The following is a 19,575-nucleotide window of genomic DNA, read 5'->3' as shown; positions in this document are numbered from 1 at the left end:
GACAGCCAGCAGTAGCAGCAGCAGGAGAGGTAATTAATCAGCAACCCTCCTGCTAAGGGTAGACAGCTGCTCGTTCCACCCCCCCCCCCGCCTTAATTGGTTCTCCTCCCTTCCAACGGTGTTGAGGCGGGTGGGAACAGCCGGGGGTTGAGGGTACTGTGCTAAAAGAGGTGGAGTTATGCAGATCTAAAACGCGTGGATTGCAGCAGCAGCAAGCCGAAAAGTGCAGGCATGTGAGGGATCTAGAGGTTGACAGCATGTCTTCTTAACGGGAGTCCAGGTGGCCATCTCCACAAATGGAATTTTCAGAATCCTTGGGTGGCACCGTAGTCGGAAACCAATTCTGGTTATCGCTTCTCGGCCTTTTGGCTAAGATCAAGTGTAGTATCTGTTCTTATCAGTTTAATATCTGATACGTCCCCTATCTGGGGACCATATATTAAATGGATTTTTAGAACAGGGAGATGGGAAAAGAGCTTGCTCTGTCCACTCCACGCATTGACCTGGTATTGCAGTATCTCCAGGACCGGTGCACCCCTTCTTTAATGCAGTTTCTAAAATCAGAAAGAATTGAATTCAATGCTTTTTGTTCATTTTGCTTGTTTGTCGGATTTTGGGATGGACTCTTTGGCTTTGCTTTTCTTCTCCTCATTGGATTTTTCATGTTAAAAGTTGCAGAAGCCAGATGACAAGCTCATTTTGGTTCAACTTCAGCAACTGTGCATTGCATTGCCATGTAATGTAATGTAATGCAATGCTATCTATCTAGCTCTCCCTCTATACTTCCTTTTGGATAAACAGACATATTAGGCAAGCATTTTGGAGCTTTCACCTAAATAACTACAGGTGGTGAGATAAGCTGCACAATATAATTGACCTTTCAGTATATTGTTGCACACACACCATCTATTTAGCAAATGCCCTTGTTATCAACAGCAGCCTTTTAAACTCACCTGAGCTAACAGGTATGTGAGCTGGTTACTCTGCTGCGCTTAAAATTTCTTTTTTGGTTTGCTACAATGCCTTTTCTGAAACGTTGTCTCCCTCTGCTGGAACACTGACTTCTTTCATTTAATGCCTGCAGACTATAAAAGAGAAACCAACCCAAAAAGTTTGGTTGATTAGTCTGTGGCATTCTTTTAAACTGTTGCTTATGGCGGTCTCTGTGAGCTTCTCAGTGACATTCAGCCATCCAGGTATCCCGCCTGCAGTAGACGGAATGTGGCAATGGAACGCTGGCTGCGCGTGTCATAATAGGCTCTGAGCCTTTATATACCTGTGCACAGCAGCAGCCACCTTCAGTCTGCTGCTGGACAGCCAGCAGCAGCAGCAGCAGGAGAGGTAATTAATCAGCAACCCTCCTGCTAAGGGTAGACAGCTGCTCGTTCCACCCCCCCCCCCCACCTTAATTGGTTCTCCTCCCTTCCAACGGTGTTGAGGCGGGTGGGAACAGCCGGGGGTTGAGGGTACTGTGCTAAAAGAGGTGGAGTTATGCAGATCTAGAACGCGTGGATTGCAGCAGCAGCAAGCCGAAAAGTGCAGGCATGTGAGGGATCTAGAGGTTGACAGCATGTCTTCTTAACGGGAGTCCAGGTGGCCATCTCCACAAATGGACTTTTCAGAATCCTTGGGTGGCACCGTAGTCGGAAACCAATTCTGGTTATCGCTTCTCGGCCTTTTGGCTAAGATCAAGTGTAGTATCTGTTCTTATCAGTTTAATATCTGATACGTCCCCTATCTGGGGACCATATATTAAATGGATTTTTAGAACAGGGAGATGGGAAAAGAGCTTGCTCTGTCCACTCCACGCATTGACCTGGTATTGCAGTATCTCCAGGACCGGTGCACCCCTTCTTTAATGCAGTTTCTAAAATCAGAAAGAATTGAATTCAATGCTTTTTGTTCATTTTGCTTGTTTGTCGGATTTTGGGATGGACTCTTTGGCTTTGCTTTTCTTCTCCTCATTGGATTTTTCATGTTAAAAGTTGCAGAAGCCAGATGACAAGCTCATTTTGGTTCAACTTCAGCAACTGTGCATTGCATTGCCATGTAATGTAATGTAATGCAATGCTATCTATCTAGCTCTCCCTCTATACTTCCTTTTGGTTAAACAGACATATTAGGCAAGCATTTTGGAGCTTTCACCTAAATAACTACAGGTGGTGAGATAAGCTGCACAATATAATTGACCTTTCAGTATATTGTTGCACACACACCATCTATTTAGCAAATGCCCTTGTTATCAACAGCAGCCTTTTAAACTCACCTGAGCTAACAGGTATGTGAGCTGGTTACTCTGCTGCGCTTAAAATTTATTTTTTGGTTTGCTACAATGCCTTTTCTGAAACGTTGTCTCCCTCTGCTGGAACACTGACTTCTTTCATTTAATGCCTGCAGACTATAAAAGAGAAACCAACCCAAAAAGTTTGGTTGATTAGTCTGTGGCATTCTTTTAAACTGTTGCTTATGGCGGTCTCTGTGAGCTTCTCAGTGACATTCAGCCATCCAGGTATCCCGCCTGCAGTAGACGGAATGTGGCAATGGAACGCTGGCTGCGCGTGTCATAATAGGCTCTGAGCCTTTATATACCTGCGCACAGCAGCAGCCACCTTCAGTCTGCTGCTGGACAGCCAGCAGCAGCAGCAGCAGGAGAGGTAATTAATCAGCAACCCTCCTGCTAAGGGTAGACAGCTGCTCGTTCCACCCCCCCCCCGCCTTAATTGGTTCTCCTCCCTTCCAACGGTGTTGAGGCGGGTGGGAACAGCCGGGGGTTGAGGGTACTGTGCTAAAAGAGGTGGAGTTATGCAGATCTAAAACGCGTGGATTGCAGCAGCAGCAGCAAGCCGAAAAGTGCAGGCATGTGAGGGATCTAGAGGTTGACAGCATGTCTTCTTAACGGGAGTCCAGGTGGCCATCTCCACAAATGGACTTTTCAGAATCCTTGGGTGGCACCGTAGTCGGAAACCAATTCTGGTTATCGCTTCTCGGCCTTTTGGCTAAGATCAAGTGTAGTATCTGTTCTTATCAGTTTAATATCTGATACGTCCCCTATCTGGGGACCATATATTAAATGGATTTTTAGAACAGGGAGATGGAAAAAGAGCTTGCTCTGTCCACTCCACGCATTGACCTGGTATTGCAGTATCTCCAGGACCGGTGCACCCCTTCTTTAATGCAGTTTCTAAAATCAGAAAGAATTGAATTCAATGCTTTTTGTTCATTTTGCTTGTTTGTCGGATTTTGGGATGGACTCTTTGGCTTTGCTTTTCTTCTCCTCATTGGATTTTTCATGTTAAAAGTTGCAGAAGCCAGATGACAAGCTCATTTTGGTTCAACTTCAGCAACTGTGCATTGCATTGCCATGTAATGTAATGTAATGCAATGCTATCTATCTAGCTCTCCCTCTATACTTCCTTTTGGATAAACAGACATATTAGGCAAGCATTTTGGAGCTTTCACCTAAATAACTACAGGTGGTGAGATAAGCTGCACAATATAATTGACCTTTCAGTATATTGTTGCACACACACCATCTATTTAGCAAATGCCCTTGTTATCAACAGCAGCCTTTTAAACTCACCTGAGCTAACAGGTATGTGAGCTGGTTACTCTGCTGCGCTTAAAATTTATTTTTTGGTTTGCTACAATGCCTTTTCTGAAACGTTGTCTCCCTCTGCTGGAACACTGACTTCTTTCATTTAATGCCTGCAGACTATAAAAGAGAAACCAACCCAAAAAGTTTGGTTGATTAGTCTGTGGCATTCTTTTAAACTGTTGCTTATGGCGGTCTCTGTGAGCTTCTCAGTGACATTCAGCCATCCAGGTATCCCGCCTGCAGTAGACGGAATGTGGCAATGGAACGCTGGCTGCGCGTGTCATAATAGGCTCTGAGCCTTTATATACCTGTGCACAGCAGCAGCCACCTTCAGTCTGCTGCTGGACAGCCAGCAGCAGCAGCAGCAGGAGAGGTAATTAATCAGCAACCCTCCTGCTAAGGGTAGACAGCTGCTCGTTCCACCCCCCCCCCCGCCTTAATTGGTTCTCCTCCCTTCCAACGGTGTTGAGGCGGGTGGGAACAGCCGGGGGTTGAGGGTACTGTGCTAAAAGAGGTGGAGTTATGCAGATCTAAAACGCGTGGATTGCAGCAGCAGCAAGCCGAAAAGTGCAGGCATGTGAGGGATCTAGAGGTTGACAGCATGTCTTCTTAACGGGAGTCCAGGTGGCCATCTCCACAAATGGACTTTTCAGAATCCTTGGGTGGCACCGTAGTCGGAAACCAATTCTGGTTATCGCTTCTCGGCCTTTTGGCTAAGATCAAGTGTAGTATCTGTTCTTATCAGTTTAATATCTGATACGTCCCCTATCTGGGGACCATATATTAAATGGATTTTTAGAACAGGGAGATGGAAAAAGAGCTTGCTCTGTCCACTCCACGCATTGACCTGGTATTGCAGTATCTCCAGGACCGGTGCACCCCTTCTTTAATGCAGTTTCTAAAATCAGAAAGAATTGAATTCAATGCTTTTTGTTCATTTTGCTTGTTTGTCGGATTTTGGGATGGACTCTTTGGCTTTGCTTTTCTTCTCCTCATTGGATTTTTCATGTTAAAAGTTGCAGAAGCCAGATGACAAGCTCATTTTGGTTCAACTTCAGCAACTGTGCATTGCATTGCCATGTAATGTAATGTAATGCAATGCTATCTATCTAGCTCTCCCTCTATACTTCCTTTTGGATAAACAGACATATTAGGCAAGCATTTTGGAGCTTTCACCTAAATAACTACAGGTGGTGAGATAAGCTGCACAATATAATTGACCTTTCAGTATATTGTTGCACACACACCATCTATTTAGCAAATGCCCTTGTTATCAACAGCAGCCTTTTAAACTCACCTGAGCTAACAGGTATGTGAGCTGGTTACTCTGCTGCGCTTAAAATTTCTTTTTTGGTTTGCTACAATGCCTTTTCTGAAACGTTGTCTCCCTCTGCTGGAACACTGACTTCTTTCATTTAATGCCTGCAGACTATAAAAGAGAAACCAACCCAAAAAGTTTGGTTGATTAGTCTGTGGCATTCTTTTAAACTGTTGCTTATGGCGGTCTCTGTGAGCTTCTCAGTGACATTCAGCCATCCAGGTATCCCGCCTGCAGTAGACGGAATGTGGCAATGGAACGCTGGCTGCGCGTGTCATAATAGGCTCTGAGCCTTTATATACCTGTGCACAGCAGCAGCCACCTTCAGTCTGCTGCTGGACAGCCAGCAGCAGCAGCAGCAGGAGAGGTAATTAATCAGCAACCCTCCTGCTAAGGGTAGACAGCTGCTCGTTCCACCCCCCCCCCCGCCTTAATTGGTTCTCCTCCCTTCCAACGGTGTTGAGGCGGGTGGGAACAGCCGGGGGTTGAGGGTACTGTGCTAAAAGAGGTGGAGTTATGCAGATCTAAAACGCGTGGATTGCAGCAGCAGCAAGCCGAAAAGTGCAGGCATGTGAGGGATCTAGAGGTTGACAGCATGTCTTCTTAACGGGAGTCCAGGTGGCCATCTCCACAAAATGGACTTTTCAGAATCCTTGGGTGGCACCGTAGTCGGAAACCAATTCTGGTTATCGCTTCTCGGCCTTTTGGCTAAGATCAAGTGTAGTATCTGTTCTTATCAGTTTAATATCTGATACGTCCCCTATCTGGGGACCATATATTAAATGGATTTTTAGAACAGGGAGATGGAAAAAGAGCTTGCTCTGTCCACTCCACGCATTGACCTGGTATTGCAGTATCTCCAGGACCGGTGCACCCCTTCTTTAATGCAGTTTCTAAAATCAGAAAGAATTGAATTCAATGCTTTTTGTTCATTTTGCTTGTTTGTCGGATTTTGGGATGGACTCTTTGGCTTTGCTTTTTTTCTCCTCATTGGATTTTTCATGTTAAAAGTTGCAGAAGCCAGATGACAAGCTCATTTTGGTTCAACTTCAGCAACTGTGCATTGCATTGCCATGTAATGTAATGTAATGCAATGCAATCTATCTAGCTCTCCCTCTATACTTCCTTTTGGATAAACAGACATATTAGGCAAGCATTTTGGAGCTTTCACCTAAATAACTACAGGTGGTGAGATAAGCTGCACAATATAATTGACCTTTCAGTATATTGTTGCACACACACCATCTATTTAGCAAATGCCCTTGTTATCAACAGCAGCCTTTTAAACTCACCTGAGCTAACAGGTATGTGAGCTGGTTACTCTGCTGCGCTTAAAATTTCTTTTTTGGTTTGCTACAATGCCTTTTCTGAAACGTTGTCTCCCTCTGCTGGAACACTGACTTCTTTCATTTAATGCCTGCAGACTATAAAAGAGAAACCAACCCAAAAAGTTTGGTTGATTAGTCTGTGGCATTCTTTTAAACTGTTGCTTATGGCGGTCTCTGTGAGCTTCTCAGTGACATTCAGCCATCCAGGTATCCCGCCTGCAGTAGACGGAATGTGGCAATGGAACGCTGGCTGCGCGTGTCATAATAGGCTCTGAGCCTTTATATACCTGCGCACAGCAGCAGCCACCTTCAGTCTGCTGCTGGACAGCCAGCAGCAGCAGCAGCAGGAGAGGTAATTAATCAGCAACCCTCCTGCTAAGGGTAGACAGCTGCTCGTTCCACCCCCCCCCCGCCTTAATTGGTTCTCCTCCCTTCCAACGGTGTTGAGGCGGGTGGGAACAGCCGGGGGTTGAGGGTACTGTGCTAAAAGAGGTGGAGTTATGCAGATCTAAAACGCGTGGATTGCAGCAGCAGCAGCAAGCCGAAAAGTGCAGGCATGTGAGGGATCTAGAGGTTGACAGCATGTCTTCTTAACGGGAGTCCAGGTGGCCATCTCCACAAATGGACTTTTCAGAATCCTTGGGTGGCACCGTAGTCGGAAACCAATTCTGGTTATCGCTTCTCGGCCTTTTGGCTAAGATCAAGTGTAGTATCTGTTCTTATCAGTTTAATATCTGATACGTCCCCTATCTGGGGACCATATATTAAATGGATTTTTAGAACAGGGAGATGGAAAAAGAGCTTGCTCTGTCCACTCCACGCATTGACCTGGTATTGCAGTATCTCCAGGACCGGTGCACCCCTTCTTTAATGCAGTTTCTAAAATCAGAAAGAATTGAATTCAATGCTTTTTGTTCATTTTGCTTGTTTGTCGGATTTTGGGATGGACTCTTTGGCTTTGCTTTTCTTCTCCTCATTGGATTTTTCATGTTAAAAGTTGCAGAAGCCAGATGACAAGCTCATTTTGGTTCAACTTCAGCAACTGTGCATTGCATTGCCATGTAATGTAATGTAATGCAATGCTATCTATCTAGCTCTCCCTCTATACTTCCTTTTGGATAAACAGACATATTAGGCAAGCATTTTGGAGCTTTCACCTAAATAACTACAGGTGGTGAGATAAGCTGCACAATATAATTGACCTTTCAGTATATTGTTGCACACACACCATCTATTTAGCAAATGCCCTTGTTATCAACAGCAGCCTTTTAAACTCACCTGAGCTAACAGGTATGTGAGCTGGTTACTCTGCTGCGCTTAAAATTTCTTTTTTGGTTTGCTACAATGCCTTTTCTGAAACGTTGTCTCCCTCTGCTGGAACACTGACTTCTTTCATTTAATGCCTGCAGACTATAAAAGAGAAACCAACCCAAAAAGTTTGGTTGATTAGTCTGTGGCATTCTTTTAAACTGTTGCTTATGGCGGTCTCTGTGAGCTTCTCAGTGACATTCAGCCATCCAGGTATCCCGCCTGCAGTAGACGGAATGTGGCAATGGAACGCTGGCTGCGCGTGTCATAATAGGCTCTGAGCCTTTATATACCTGTGCACAGCAGCAGCCACCTTCAGTCTGCTGCTGGACAGCCAGCAGCAGCAGCAGCAGGAGAGGTAATTAATCAGCAACCCTCCTGCTAAGGGTAGACAGCTGCTCGTTCCACCCCCCCCCCCGCCTTAATTGGTTCTCCTCCCTTCCAACGGTGTTGAGGCGGGTGGGAACAGCCGGGGGTTGAGGGTACTGTGCTAAAAGAGGTGGAGTTATGCAGATCTAAAACGCGTGGATTGCAGCAGCAGCAAGCCGAAAAGTGCAGGCATGTGAGGGATCTAGAGGTTGACAGCATGTCTTCTTAACGGGAGTCCAGGTGGCCATCTCCACAAATGGACTTTTCAGAATCCTTGGGTGGCACCGTAGTCGGAAACCAATTCTGGTTATCGCTTCTCGGCCTTTTGGCTAAGATCAAGTGTAGTATCTGTTCTTATCAGTTTAATATCTGATACGTCCCCTATCTGGGGACCATATATTAAATGGATTTTTAGAACAGGGAGATGGAAAAAGAGCTTGCTCTGTCCACTCCACGCATTGACCTGGTATTGCAGTATCTCCAGGACCGGTGCACCCCTTCTTTAATGCAGTTTCTAAAATCAGAAAGAATTGAATTCAATGCTTTTTGTTCATTTTGCTTGTTTGTCGGATTTTGGGATGGACTCTTTGGCTTTGCTTTTCTTCTCCTCATTGGATTTTTCATGTTAAAAGTTGCAGAAGCCAGATGACAAGCTCATTTTGGTTCAACTTCAGCAACTGTGCATTGCATTGCCATGTAATGTAATGTAATGCAATGCTATCTATCTAGCTCTCCCTCTATACTTCCTTTTGGATAAACAGACATATTAGGCAAGCATTTTGGAGCTTTCACCTAAATAACTACAGGTGGTGAGATAAGCTGCACAATATAATTGACCTTTCAGTATATTGTTGCACACACACCATCTATTTAGCAAATGCCCTTGTTATCAACAGCAGCCTTTTAAACTCACCTGAGCTAACAGGTATGTGAGCTGGTTACTCTGCTGCGCTTAAAATTTCTTTTTTGGTTTGCTACAATGCCTTTTCTGAAACGTTGTCTCCCTCTGCTGGAACACTGACTTCTTTCATTTAATGCCTGCAGACTATAAAAGAGAAACCAACCCAAAAAGTTTGGTTGATTAGTCTGTGGCATTCTTTTAAACTGTTGCTTATGGCGGTCTCTGTGAGCTTCTCAGTGACATTCAGCCATCCAGGTATCCCGCCTGCAGTAGACGGAATGTGGCAATGGAACGCTGGCTGCGCGTGTCATAATAGGCTCTGAGCCTTTATATACCTGTGCACAGCAGCAGCCACCTTCAGTCTGCTGCTGGACAGCCAGCAGCAGCAGCAGCAGGAGAGGTAATTAATCAGCAACCCTCCTGCTAAGGGTAGACAGCTGCTCGTTCCACCCCCCCCCCCGCCTTAATTGGTTCTCCTCCCTTCCAACGGTGTTGAGGCGGGTGGGAACAGCCGGGGGTTGAGGGTACTGTGCTAAAAGAGGTGGAGTTATGCAGATCTAAAACGCGTGGATTGCAGCAGCAGCAAGCCGAAAAGTGCAGGCATGTGAGGGATCTAGAGGTTGACAGCATGTCTTCTTAACGGGAGTCCAGGTGGCCATCTCCACAAAATGGACTTTTCAGAATCCTTGGGTGGCACCGTAGTCGGAAACCAATTCTGGTTATCGCTTCTCGGCCTTTTGGCTAAGATCAAGTGTAGTATCTGTTCTTATCAGTTTAATATCTGATACGTCCCCTATCTGGGGACCATATATTAAATGGATTTTTAGAACAGGGAGATGGAAAAAGAGCTTGCTCTGTCCACTCCACGCATTGACCTGGTATTGCAGTATCTCCAGGACCGGTGCACCCCTTCTTTAATGCAGTTTCTAAAATCAGAAAGAATTGAATTCAATGCTTTTTGTTCATTTTGCTTGTTTGTCGGATTTTGGGATGGACTCTTTGGCTTTGCTTTTTTTCTCCTCATTGGATTTTTCATGTTAAAAGTTGCAGAAGCCAGATGACAAGCTCATTTTGGTTCAACTTCAGCAACTGTGCATTGCATTGCCATGTAATGTAATGTAATGCAATGCAATCTATCTAGCTCTCCCTCTATACTTCCTTTTGGATAAACAGACATATTAGGCAAGCATTTTGGAGCTTTCACCTAAATAACTACAGGTGGTGAGATAAGCTGCACAATATAATTGACCTTTCAGTATATTGTTGCACACACACCATCTATTTAGCAAATGCCCTTGTTATCAACAGCAGCCTTTTAAACTCACCTGAGCTAACAGGTATGTGAGCTGGTTACTCTGCTGCGCTTAAAATTTCTTTTTTGGTTTGCTACAATGCCTTTTCTGAAACGTTGTCTCCCTCTGCTGGAACACTGACTTCTTTCATTTAATGCCTGCAGACTATAAAAGAGAAACCAACCCAAAAAGTTTGGTTGATTAGTCTGTGGCATTCTTTTAAACTGTTGCTTATGGCGGTCTCTGTGAGCTTCTCAGTGACATTCAGCCATCCAGGTATCCCACCTGCAGTAGACGGAATGTGGCAATGGAACGCTGGCTGCGCGTGTCATAATAGGCTCTGAGCCTTTATATACCTGCGCACAGCAGCAGCCACCTTCAGTCTGCTGCTGGACAGCCAGCAGCAGCAGCAGCAGGAGAGGTAATTAATCAGCAACCCTCCTGCTAAGGGTAGACAGCTGCTCGTTCCACCCCCCCCCCCCGCCTTAATTGGTTCTCCTCCCTTCCAACGGTGTTGAGGCGGGTGGGAACAGCCGGGGGTTGAGGGTACTGTGCTAAAAGAGGTGGAGTTATGCAGATCTAAAACGCGTGGATTGCAGCAGCAGCAAGCCGAAAAGTGCAGGCATGTGAGGGATCTAGAGGTTGACAGCATGTCTTCTTAACGGGAGTCCAGGTGGCCATCTCCACAAATGGACTTTTCAGAATCCTTGGGTGGCACCGTAGTCGGAAACCAATTCTGGTTATCGCTTCTCGGCCTTTTGGCTAAGATCAAGTGTAGTATCTGTTCTTATCAGTTTAATATCTGATACGTCCCCTATCTGGGGACCATATATTAAATGGATTTTTAGAACAGGGAGATGGAAAAAGAGCTTGCTCTGTCCACTCCACGCATTGACCTGGTATTGCAGTATCTCCAGGACCGGTGCACCCCTTCTTTAATGCAGTTTCTAAAATCAGAAAGAATTGAATTCAATGCTTTTTGTTCATTTTGCTTGTTTGTCGGATTTTGGGATGGACTCTTTGGCTTTGCTTTTCTTCTCCTCATTGGATTTTTCATGTTAAAAGTTGCAGAAGCCAGATGACAAGCTCATTTTGGTTCAACTTCAGCAACTGTGCATTGCATTGCCATGTAATGTAATGTAATGCAATGCTATCTATCTAGCTCTCCCTCTATACTTCCTTTTGGATAAACAGACATATTAGGCAAGCATTTTGGAGCTTTCACCTAAATAACTACAGGTGGTGAGATAAGCTGCACAATATAATTGACCTTTCAGTATATTGTTGCACACACACCATCTATTTAGCAAATGCCCTTGTTATCAACAGCAGCCTTTTAAACTCACCTGAGCTAACAGGTATGTGAGCTGGTTACTCTGCTGCGCTTAAAATTTCTTTTTTGGTTTGCTACAATGCCTTTTCTGAAACGTTGTCTCCCTCTGCTGGAACACTGACTTCTTTCATTTAATGCCTGCAGACTATAAAAGAGAAACCAACCCAAAAAGTTTGGTTGATTAGTCTGTGGCATTCTTTTAAACTGTTGCTTATGGCGGTCTCTTTGAGCTTCTCAGTGACATTCAGCCATCCAGGTATCCCGCCTGCAGTAGACGGAATGTGGCAATGGAACGCTGGCTGCGCGTGTCATAATAGGCTCTGAGCCTTTATATACCTGCGCACAGCAGCAGCCACCTTCAGTCTGCTGCTGGACAGCCAGCAGCAGCAGCAGCAGGAGAGGTAATTAATCAGCAACCCTCCTGCTAAGGGTAGACAGCTGCTCGTTCCACCCCCCCCCCCGCCTTAATTGGTTCTCCTCCCTTCCAACGGTGTTGAGGCGGGTGGGAACAGCCGGGGGTTGAGGGTACTGTGCTAAAAGAGGTGGAGTTATGCAGATCTAAAACGCGTGGATTGCAGCAGCAGCAAGCCGAAAAGTGCAGGCATGTGAGGGATCTAGAGGTTGACAGCATGTCTTCTTAACGGGAGTCCAGGTGGCCATCTCCACAAATGGACTTTTCAGAATCCTTGGGTGGCACCGTAGTCGGAAACCAATTCTGGTTATCGCTTCTCGGCCTTTTGGCTAAGATCAAGTGTAGTATCTTTCGAAAAGGCGGTTTTGGATGTTGGCCGCCCTAGTAGATTGATACATTATGCACACTGGGGTTTAGGCGCTTGTTAGTACGCCAGGTGGCTAATATAGTCATCTGGTGGAAAGCATGGCCCCCCAGGATCGACGCCATTGGGCCGGGGAAGATCGAAAGCCCGAAGTGTGAAGTGCCCCAGGAGTGGTGACCCTGGGGTGCCTTAACTCACTGGGATTGGGAACCCCACTTGAGTTTATGGCACATTTGCACAAGCACTTCAAATTTTCTTTCTTCGCACACACCCTTATTCCGGGCCTTCTGGCCTTAGGATGGGGAATTTTTCAATTCCCGGTTGAAGGTCCGGGCAGTATTATACTGTGAAACCTTCACTATTTATTTAATTTCTTTGTCACTGTGTGTCCACTTATTCACGTGTGTCACGTCCTACTAGGATTTTGTCGGGATGCGGTTCCCTTACGGGTTCCTCTCTTGGCAGGTCTAGGGGGGGAGTGTGTGGCCATCAGGTTCCGCTCCCCCCTGAACCCCCCTGGCTCTCCTCTTTCGGGAGGAGAGCATTGTTGGCTCCCCTCTTCCGGGAGGGGAGCACAGTCTTTGGCTCCCAGTGCCTTGCTCGGGTGAGAACTCGGGCAGGTGCTGGGGGTATGATTGGGTCACCTCTGGCTTCGGCTGGAGGTGGCTTTTTGTCCCTGTTCCTCGCTGTGGCCTTTTGGCTCGGAGGGACGGGGAATGGTTTGGGGGACCCTTCTCCTTTTGGAGAGGGTTTCAAGAAGACCAGCATCCTAGTGCACTTTTTTTGTGGCACTTGTCACTTTTTTAAGCGCACTCGGGTTTTGTACACGAATTCGGGCTTTAAAAAAAAAAAAAAAAAAAAAAAAAATCTGTTCTTATCAGTTTAATATCTGATACGTCCCCTATCTGGGGACCATATATTAAATGGATTTTTAGAACAGGGAGATGGAAAAAGAGCTTGCTCTGTCCACTCCACGCATTGACCTGGTATTGCAGTATCTCCAGGAACGGTGCACCCCTTCTTTAATGCAGTTTCTAAAATCAGAAAGAATTGAATTCAATGCTTTTTGTTCATTTTGCTTGTTTGTCGGATTTTGGGATGGACTCTTTGGCTTTGCTTTTCTTCTCCTCATTGGATTTTTCATGTTAAAAGTTGCAGAAGCCAGATGACAAGCTCATTTTGGTTCAACTTCAGCAACTGTGCATTGCATTGCCATGTAATGTAATGTAATGCAATGCTATCTATCTAGCTCTCCCTCTATACTTCCTTTTGGATAAACAGACATATTAGGCAAGCATTTTGGAGCTTTCACCTAAATAACTACAGGTGGTGAGATAAGCTGCACAATATAATTGACCTTTCAGTATATTGTTGCACACACACCATCTATTTAGCAAATGCCCTTGTTATCAACAGCAGCCTTTTAAACTCACCTGAGCTAACAGGTATGTGAGCTGGTTACTCTGCTGCGCTTAAAATTTCTTTTTTGGTTTGCTACAATGCCTTTTCTGAAACGTTGTCTCCCTCTGCTGGAACACTGACTTCTTTCATTTAATGCCTGCAGACTATAAAAGAGAAACCAACCCAAAAAGTTTGGTTGATTAGTCTGTGGCATTCTTTTAAACTGTTGCTTATGGCGGTCTCTGTGAGCTTCTCAGTGACATTCAGCCATCCAGGTATCCCGCCTGCAGTAGACGGAATGTGGCAATGGAACGCTGGCTGCGCGTGTCATAATAGGCTCTGAGCCTTTATATACCTGCGCACAGCAGCAGCCACCTTCAGTCTGCTGCTGGACAGCCAGCAGCAGCAGCAGCAGGAGAGGTAATTAATCAGCAACCCTCCTGCTAAGGGTAGACAGCTGCTCGTTCCACCCCCCCCCCCCGCCTTAATTGGTTCTCCTCCCTTCCAACGGTGTTGAGGCGGGTGGGAACAGCCGGGGGTTGAGGGTACTGTGCTAAAAGAGGTGGAGTTATGCAGATCTAAAACGCGTGGATTGCAGCAGCAGCAAGCCGAAAAGTGCAGGCATGTGAGGGATCTAGAGGTTGACAGCATGTCTTCTTAACGGGAGTCCAGGTGGCCATCTCCACAAATGGACTTTTCAGAATCCTTGGGTGGCACCGTAGTCGGAAACCAATTCTGGTTATCGCTTCTCGGCCTTTTGGCTAAGATCAAGTGTAGTATCTGTTCTTATCAGTTTAATATCTGATAAGTCCCCTATCTGGGGACCATATATTAAATGGATTTTTAGAACAGGGAGATGGAAAAAGAGCTTGCTCTGTCCACTCCACGCATTGACCTGGTATTGCAGTATCTCCAGGACCGGTGCACCCCTTCTTTAATGCAGTTTCTAAAATCAGAAAGAATTGAATTCAATGCTTTTTGTTCATTTTGCTTGTTTGTCGGATTTTGGGATGGACTCTTTGGCTTTGCTTTTCTTCTCCTCATTGGATTTTTCATGTTAAAAGTTGCAGAAGCCAGATGACAAGCTCATTTTGGTTCAACTTCAGCAACTGTGCATTGCATTGCCATGTAATGTAATGTAATGCAATGCTATCTATCTAGCTCTCCCTCTGTACTTCCTTTTGGATAAACAGACATATTAGGCAAGCATTTTGGAGCTTTCACCTAAATAACTACAGGTGGTGAGATAAGCTGCACAATATAATTGACCTTTCAGTATATTGTTGCACACACACCATCTATTTAGCAAATGCCCTTGTTATCAACAGCAGCCTTTTAAACTCACCTGAGCTAACAGGTATGTGAGCTGGTTACTCTGCTGCGCTTAAAATTTCTTTTTTGGTTTGCTACAATGCCTTTTCTGAAACGTTGTCTCCCTCTGCTGGAACACTGACTTCTTTCATTTAATGCCTGCAGACTATAAAAGAGAAACCAACCCAAAAAGTTTGGTTGATTAGTCTGTGGCATTCTTTTAAACTGTTGCTTATGGCGGTCTCTGTGAGCTTCTCAGTGACATTCAGCCATCCAGGTATCCCGCCTGCAGTAGACGGAATGTGGCAATGGAACGCTGGCTGCGCGTGTCATAATAGGCTCTGAGCCTTTATATACCTGCGCACAGCAGCAGCCACCTTCAGTCTGCTGCTGGACAGCCAGCAGCAGCAGCAGCAGGAGAGGTAATTAATCAGCAACCCTCCTGCTAAGGGTAGACAGCTGCTCGTTCCACCCCCCCCCCGCCTTAATTGGTTCTCCTCCCTTCCAACGGTGTTGAGGCGGGTGGGAACAGCCGGGGGTTGAGGGTACTGTGCTAAAAGAGGTGGAGTTATGCAGATCTAAAACGCGTGGATTGCAGCAGCAGCAAGCCGAAAAGTGCAGGCATGTGAGGGATCTAGAGGTTGACAGCATGTCTTCTTAACGGGAGTCCAGGTGGCCATCTCCACAAATGGACTTTTCAGAATCCTTGGGTGGCACCGTAGTCGGAAACCAATTCTGGTTATCGCTTCTCGGCCTTTTGGCTAAGATCAAGTGTAGTATCTGTTCTTATCAGTTTAATATCTGATACGTCCCCTATCTGGGGACCATATATTAAATGGATTTTTAGAACAGGGAGATGGAAAAAGAGCTTGCTCTGTCCACTCCACGCATTGACCTGGTATTGCAGTATCTCCAGGACCGGTGCACCCCTTCTTTAATGCAGTTTCTAAAATCAGAAAGAATTGAATTCAATGCTTTTTGTTCATTTTGCTTGTTAGTCGGATTTTGGGATGGACTCTTTGGCTTTGCTTTTCTTCTCCTCATTGGATTTTTCATGTTAAAAGTTGCAGAAGCCAGATGACAAGCTCATTTTGGTTCAACTTCAGCAACTGTGCATTGCATTGCCATGTAATGTAATGTAATGCAATGCTATCTATCTAGCTCTCCCTCTATACTTCCTTTTGGATAAACAGACATATTAGGCAAGCATTTTGGAGCTTTCACCTAAATAACTACAGGTGGTGAGATAAGCTGCACAATATAATTGACCTTTCAGTATATTGTTGCACACACACCATCTATTTAGCAAATGCCCTTGTTATCAACAGCAGCCTTTTAAACTCACCTGAGCTAACAGGTATGTGAGCTGGTTACTCTGCTGCGCTTAAAATTTCTTTTTTGGTTTGCTACAATGCCTTTTCTGAAACGTTGTCTCCCTCTGCTGGAACACTGTCTTCTTTCATTTAATGCCTGCAGACTATAAAAGAGAAACCAACCCAAAAAGTTTGGTTGATTAGTCTGTGGCATTCTTTTAAACTGTTGCTTATGGCGGTCTCTTTGAGCTTCTCAGTGACATTCAGCCATCCAGGTATCCCGCCTGCAGTAGACGGAATGTGGCAATGGAACGCTGGCTGCGCGTGTCATAATAGGCTCTGAGCCTTTATATACCTGCGCACAGCAGCAGCCACCTTCAGTCTGCTGCTGGACAGCCAGCAGCAGCAGCAGCAGGAGAGGTAATTAATCAGCAACCCTCCTGCTAAGGGTAGACAGCTGCTCGTTCCACCCCCCCCCCCCGCCTTAATTGGTTCTCCTCCCTTCCAACGGTGTTGAGGCAGGTGGGAACAGCCGGGGGTTGAGGGTACTGTGCTAAAAGAGGTGGAGTTATGCAGATCTAAAACGCGTGGATTGCAGCAGCAGCAAGCCGAAAAGTGCAGGCATGTGAGGGATCTAGAGGTTGACAGCATGTCTTCTTAACGGGAGTCCAGGTGGCCATCTCCACAAATGGACTTTTCAGAATCCTTGGGTGGCACCGTAGTCGGAAACCAATTCTGGTTATCGCTTCTCGGCCTTTTGGCTAAGATCAAGTGTAGTATCTTTCGAAAAGGCGGTTTTGGATGTTGGCCGCCCTAGTAGATTGATACATTATGCACACTGGGGTTTAGGCGCTTGTTAGTACGCCAGGTGGCTAATATAGTCATCTGGTGGAAAGCATGGCCCCCCAGGATCGACGCCATTGGGCCGGGGAAGATCGAAAGCCCGAAGTGTGAAGTGCCCCAGGAGTGGTGACCCTGGGGTGCCTTAACTCACTGGGATTGGGAACCCCACTTGAGTTTATGGCACATTTGCACAAGCACTTCAAATTTTCTTTCTTCGCACACACCCTTATTCCGGGCCTTCTGGCCTTAGGATGGGGAATTTTTCAATTCCCGGTTGAAGGTCCGGGCAGTATTATACTGTGAAACCTTCACTATTTATTTAATTTCTTTGTCACTGTGTGTCCACTTATTCACGTGTGTCACGTCCTACTAGGATTTTGTCGGGATGCGGTTCCCTTACGGGTTCCTCTCTTGGCAGGTCTAGGGGGGGAGTGTGTGGCCATCAGGTTCCGCTCCCCCCTGAACCCCCCTGGCTCTCCTCTTTCGGGAGGAGAGCATTGTTGGCTCCCCTCTTCCGGGAGGGGAGCACAGTCTTTGGCTCCCAGTGCCTTGCTCGGGTGAGAACTCGGGCAGGTGCTGGGGGTATGATTGGGTCACCTCTGGCTTCGGCTGGAGGTGGCTTTTTGTCCCTGTTCCTCGCTGTGGCCTTTTGGCTCGGAGGGACGGGGAATGGTTTGGGGGACCCTTCTCCTTTTGGAGAGGGTTTCAAGAAGACCAGCATCCTAGTGCACTTTTTTTGTGGCACTTGTCACTTTTTTAAGCGCACTCGGGTTTTGTACACGAATTCGGGCTTTAAAAAAAAAAAAAAAAAAAAAAAAAAATCTGTTCTTATCAGTTTAATATCTGATACGTCCCCTATCTGGGGACCATATATTAAATGGATTTTTAGAACAGGGAGATGGAAAAAGAGCTTGCTCTGTCCACTCCACGCATTGACCTGGTATTGCAGTATCTCCAGGAACGGTGCACCCCTTCTTTAATGCAGTTTCTAAAATCAGAAAGAATTGAATTCAATGCTTTTTGTTCATTTTGCTTGTTTGTCGGATTTTGGGATGGACTCTTTGGCTTTGCTTTTCTTCTCCTCATTGGATTTTTCATGTTAAAAGTTGCAGAAGCCAGATGACAAGCTCATTTTGGTTCAACTTCAGCAACTGTGCATTGCATTGCCATGTAATGTAATGTAATGCAATGCTATCTATCTAGCTCTCCCTCTATACTTCCTTTTGGATAAACAGACATATTAGGCAAGCATTTTGGAGCTTTCACCTAAATAACTACAGGTGGTGAGATAAGCTGCACAATATAATTGACCTTTCAGTATATTGTTGCACACACACCATCTATTTAGCAAATGCCCTTGTTATCAACAGCAGCCTTTTAAACTCACCTGAGCTAACAGGTATGTGAGCTGGTTACTCTGCTGCGCTTAAAATTTCTTTTTTGGTTTGCTACAATGCCTTTTCTGAAACGTTGTCTCCCTCTGCTGGAACACTGACTTCTTTCATTTAATGCCTGCAGACTATAAAAGAGAAACCAACCCAAAAAGTTTGGTTGATTAGTCTGTGGCATTCTTTTAAACTGTTGCTTATGGCGGTCTCTGTGAGCTTCTCAGTGACATTCAGCCATCCAGGTATCCCGCCTGCAGTAGACGGAATGTGGCAATGGAACGCTGGCTGCGCGTGTCATAATAGGCTCTGAGCCTTTATATACCTGCGCACAGCAGCAGCCACCTTCAGTCTGCTGCTGGACAGCCAGCAGCAGCAGCAGCAGCAGGAGAGGTAATTAATCAGCAACCCTCCTGCTAAGGGTAGACAGCTGCTCGTTCCACCCCCCCCCGCCTTAATTGGTTCTCCTCCCTTCCAACGGTGTTGAGGCGGGTGGGAACAGCCGGGGGTTGAGGGTACTGTGCTAAAAGAGGTGGAGTTATGCAGATCTAAAACGCGTGGATTGCAGCAGCAGCAAGCCGAAAAGTGCAGGCATGTGAGGGATCTAGAGGTTGACAGCATGTCTTCTTAACGGGAGTCCAGGTGGCCATCTCCACAAATGGACTTTTCAGAATCCTTGGGTGGCACCGTAGTCGGAAACCAATTCTGGTTATCGCTTCTCGGCCTTTTGGCTAAGATCAAGTGTAGTATCTGTTCTTATCAGTTTAATATCTGATACGTCCCCTATCTGGGGACCATATATTAAATGGATTTTTAGAACAGGGAGATGGAAAAAGAGCTTGCTCTGTCCACTCCACGCATTGACCTGGTATTGCAGTATCTCCAGGACCGGTGCACCCCTTCTTTAATGCAGTTTCTAAAATCAGAAAGAATTGAATTCAATGCTTTTTGTTCATTTTGCTTGTTTGTCGGATTTTGGGATGGACTCTTTGGCTTTGCTTTTCTTCTCCTCATTGGATTTTTCATGTTAAAAGTTGCAGAAGCCAGATGACAAGCTCATTTTGGTTCAACTTCAGCAACTGTGCATTGCATTGCCATGTAA

General features: G+C 45.8%; 12 non-coding genes and 4 pseudogenes across 12 annotated transcripts; all 16 read left to right on the top strand.

Annotated features, from left to right (window-relative positions):
* The first annotated feature begins 349 nt into the window (after nt 1-349).
* On the top strand, nt 350-540 carry LOC141226019 (U2 spliceosomal RNA). The gene has a single exon (XR_012293249.1). It is a non-coding gene; the product is annotated as a U2 spliceosomal RNA (small nuclear RNA).
* A 1,122-nt stretch (nt 541-1,662) lies between these two features.
* LOC141226018 (U2 spliceosomal RNA) lies at nt 1,663-1,853 on the top strand. Its single transcript, XR_012293248.1, has one exon. It is a non-coding gene; the product is annotated as a U2 spliceosomal RNA (small nuclear RNA).
* A 1,123-nt stretch (nt 1,854-2,976) lies between these two features.
* On the top strand, nt 2,977-3,167 carry LOC141225796 (U2 spliceosomal RNA). Its single transcript, XR_012293034.1, has one exon. It is a non-coding gene; the product is annotated as a U2 spliceosomal RNA (small nuclear RNA).
* Nucleotides 3,168-4,288: 1,121 nt separating this feature from the next.
* On the top strand, nt 4,289-4,479 carry LOC141225795 (U2 spliceosomal RNA). The gene has a single exon (XR_012293033.1). It is a non-coding gene; the product is annotated as a U2 spliceosomal RNA (small nuclear RNA).
* A 1,122-nt stretch (nt 4,480-5,601) lies between these two features.
* LOC141225794 (U2 spliceosomal RNA) lies at nt 5,602-5,792 on the top strand. Its single transcript, XR_012293032.1, has one exon. It is a non-coding gene; the product is annotated as a U2 spliceosomal RNA (small nuclear RNA).
* Nucleotides 5,793-6,915: 1,123 nt separating this feature from the next.
* Nucleotides 6,916-7,106, top strand: LOC141225793 (U2 spliceosomal RNA). Its single transcript, XR_012293031.1, has one exon. It is a non-coding gene; the product is annotated as a U2 spliceosomal RNA (small nuclear RNA).
* A 1,121-nt stretch (nt 7,107-8,227) lies between these two features.
* LOC141225792 (U2 spliceosomal RNA) lies at nt 8,228-8,418 on the top strand. The gene has a single exon (XR_012293030.1). It is a non-coding gene; the product is annotated as a U2 spliceosomal RNA (small nuclear RNA).
* A 1,122-nt stretch (nt 8,419-9,540) lies between these two features.
* LOC141225791 (U2 spliceosomal RNA) lies at nt 9,541-9,731 on the top strand. The gene has a single exon (XR_012293029.1). It is a non-coding gene; the product is annotated as a U2 spliceosomal RNA (small nuclear RNA).
* A 1,122-nt stretch (nt 9,732-10,853) lies between these two features.
* On the top strand, nt 10,854-11,044 carry LOC141225789 (U2 spliceosomal RNA). The gene has a single exon (XR_012293027.1). It is a non-coding gene; the product is annotated as a U2 spliceosomal RNA (small nuclear RNA).
* Nucleotides 11,045-12,165: 1,121 nt separating this feature from the next.
* Nucleotides 12,166-12,257, top strand: LOC141226383 (U2 spliceosomal RNA; annotated as a pseudogene).
* Nucleotides 12,258-13,032: 775 nt separating this feature from the next.
* LOC141226312 (U2 spliceosomal RNA) lies at nt 13,033-13,240 on the top strand (annotated as a pseudogene).
* Nucleotides 13,241-14,362: 1,122 nt separating this feature from the next.
* On the top strand, nt 14,363-14,553 carry LOC141226022 (U2 spliceosomal RNA). The gene has a single exon (XR_012293252.1). It is a non-coding gene; the product is annotated as a U2 spliceosomal RNA (small nuclear RNA).
* A 1,120-nt stretch (nt 14,554-15,673) lies between these two features.
* On the top strand, nt 15,674-15,864 carry LOC141225788 (U2 spliceosomal RNA). The gene has a single exon (XR_012293026.1). It is a non-coding gene; the product is annotated as a U2 spliceosomal RNA (small nuclear RNA).
* Nucleotides 15,865-16,986: 1,122 nt separating this feature from the next.
* LOC141226382 (U2 spliceosomal RNA) lies at nt 16,987-17,078 on the top strand (annotated as a pseudogene).
* Nucleotides 17,079-17,853: 775 nt separating this feature from the next.
* Nucleotides 17,854-18,062, top strand: LOC141226314 (U2 spliceosomal RNA; annotated as a pseudogene).
* Nucleotides 18,063-19,184: 1,122 nt separating this feature from the next.
* On the top strand, nt 19,185-19,375 carry LOC141225787 (U2 spliceosomal RNA). Its single transcript, XR_012293025.1, has one exon. It is a non-coding gene; the product is annotated as a U2 spliceosomal RNA (small nuclear RNA).
* The last annotated feature ends 200 nt before the right edge of the window (nt 19,376-19,575 follow it).

This window comes from Phyllobates terribilis, unplaced genomic scaffold (assembly GCF_046119375.1).
Source record: "Phyllobates terribilis strain yellow unplaced genomic scaffold, ASM4611937v1 Scaffold_414__1_contigs__length_1644244, whole genome shotgun sequence".
NCBI classification, from domain to species: domain Eukaryota; kingdom Metazoa; phylum Chordata; class Amphibia; order Anura; family Dendrobatidae; genus Phyllobates; species Phyllobates terribilis.
The sequence above is the reverse complement of the archived record's forward strand: the minus strand, read 5'-3'. Positions and strand labels throughout refer to the sequence as shown.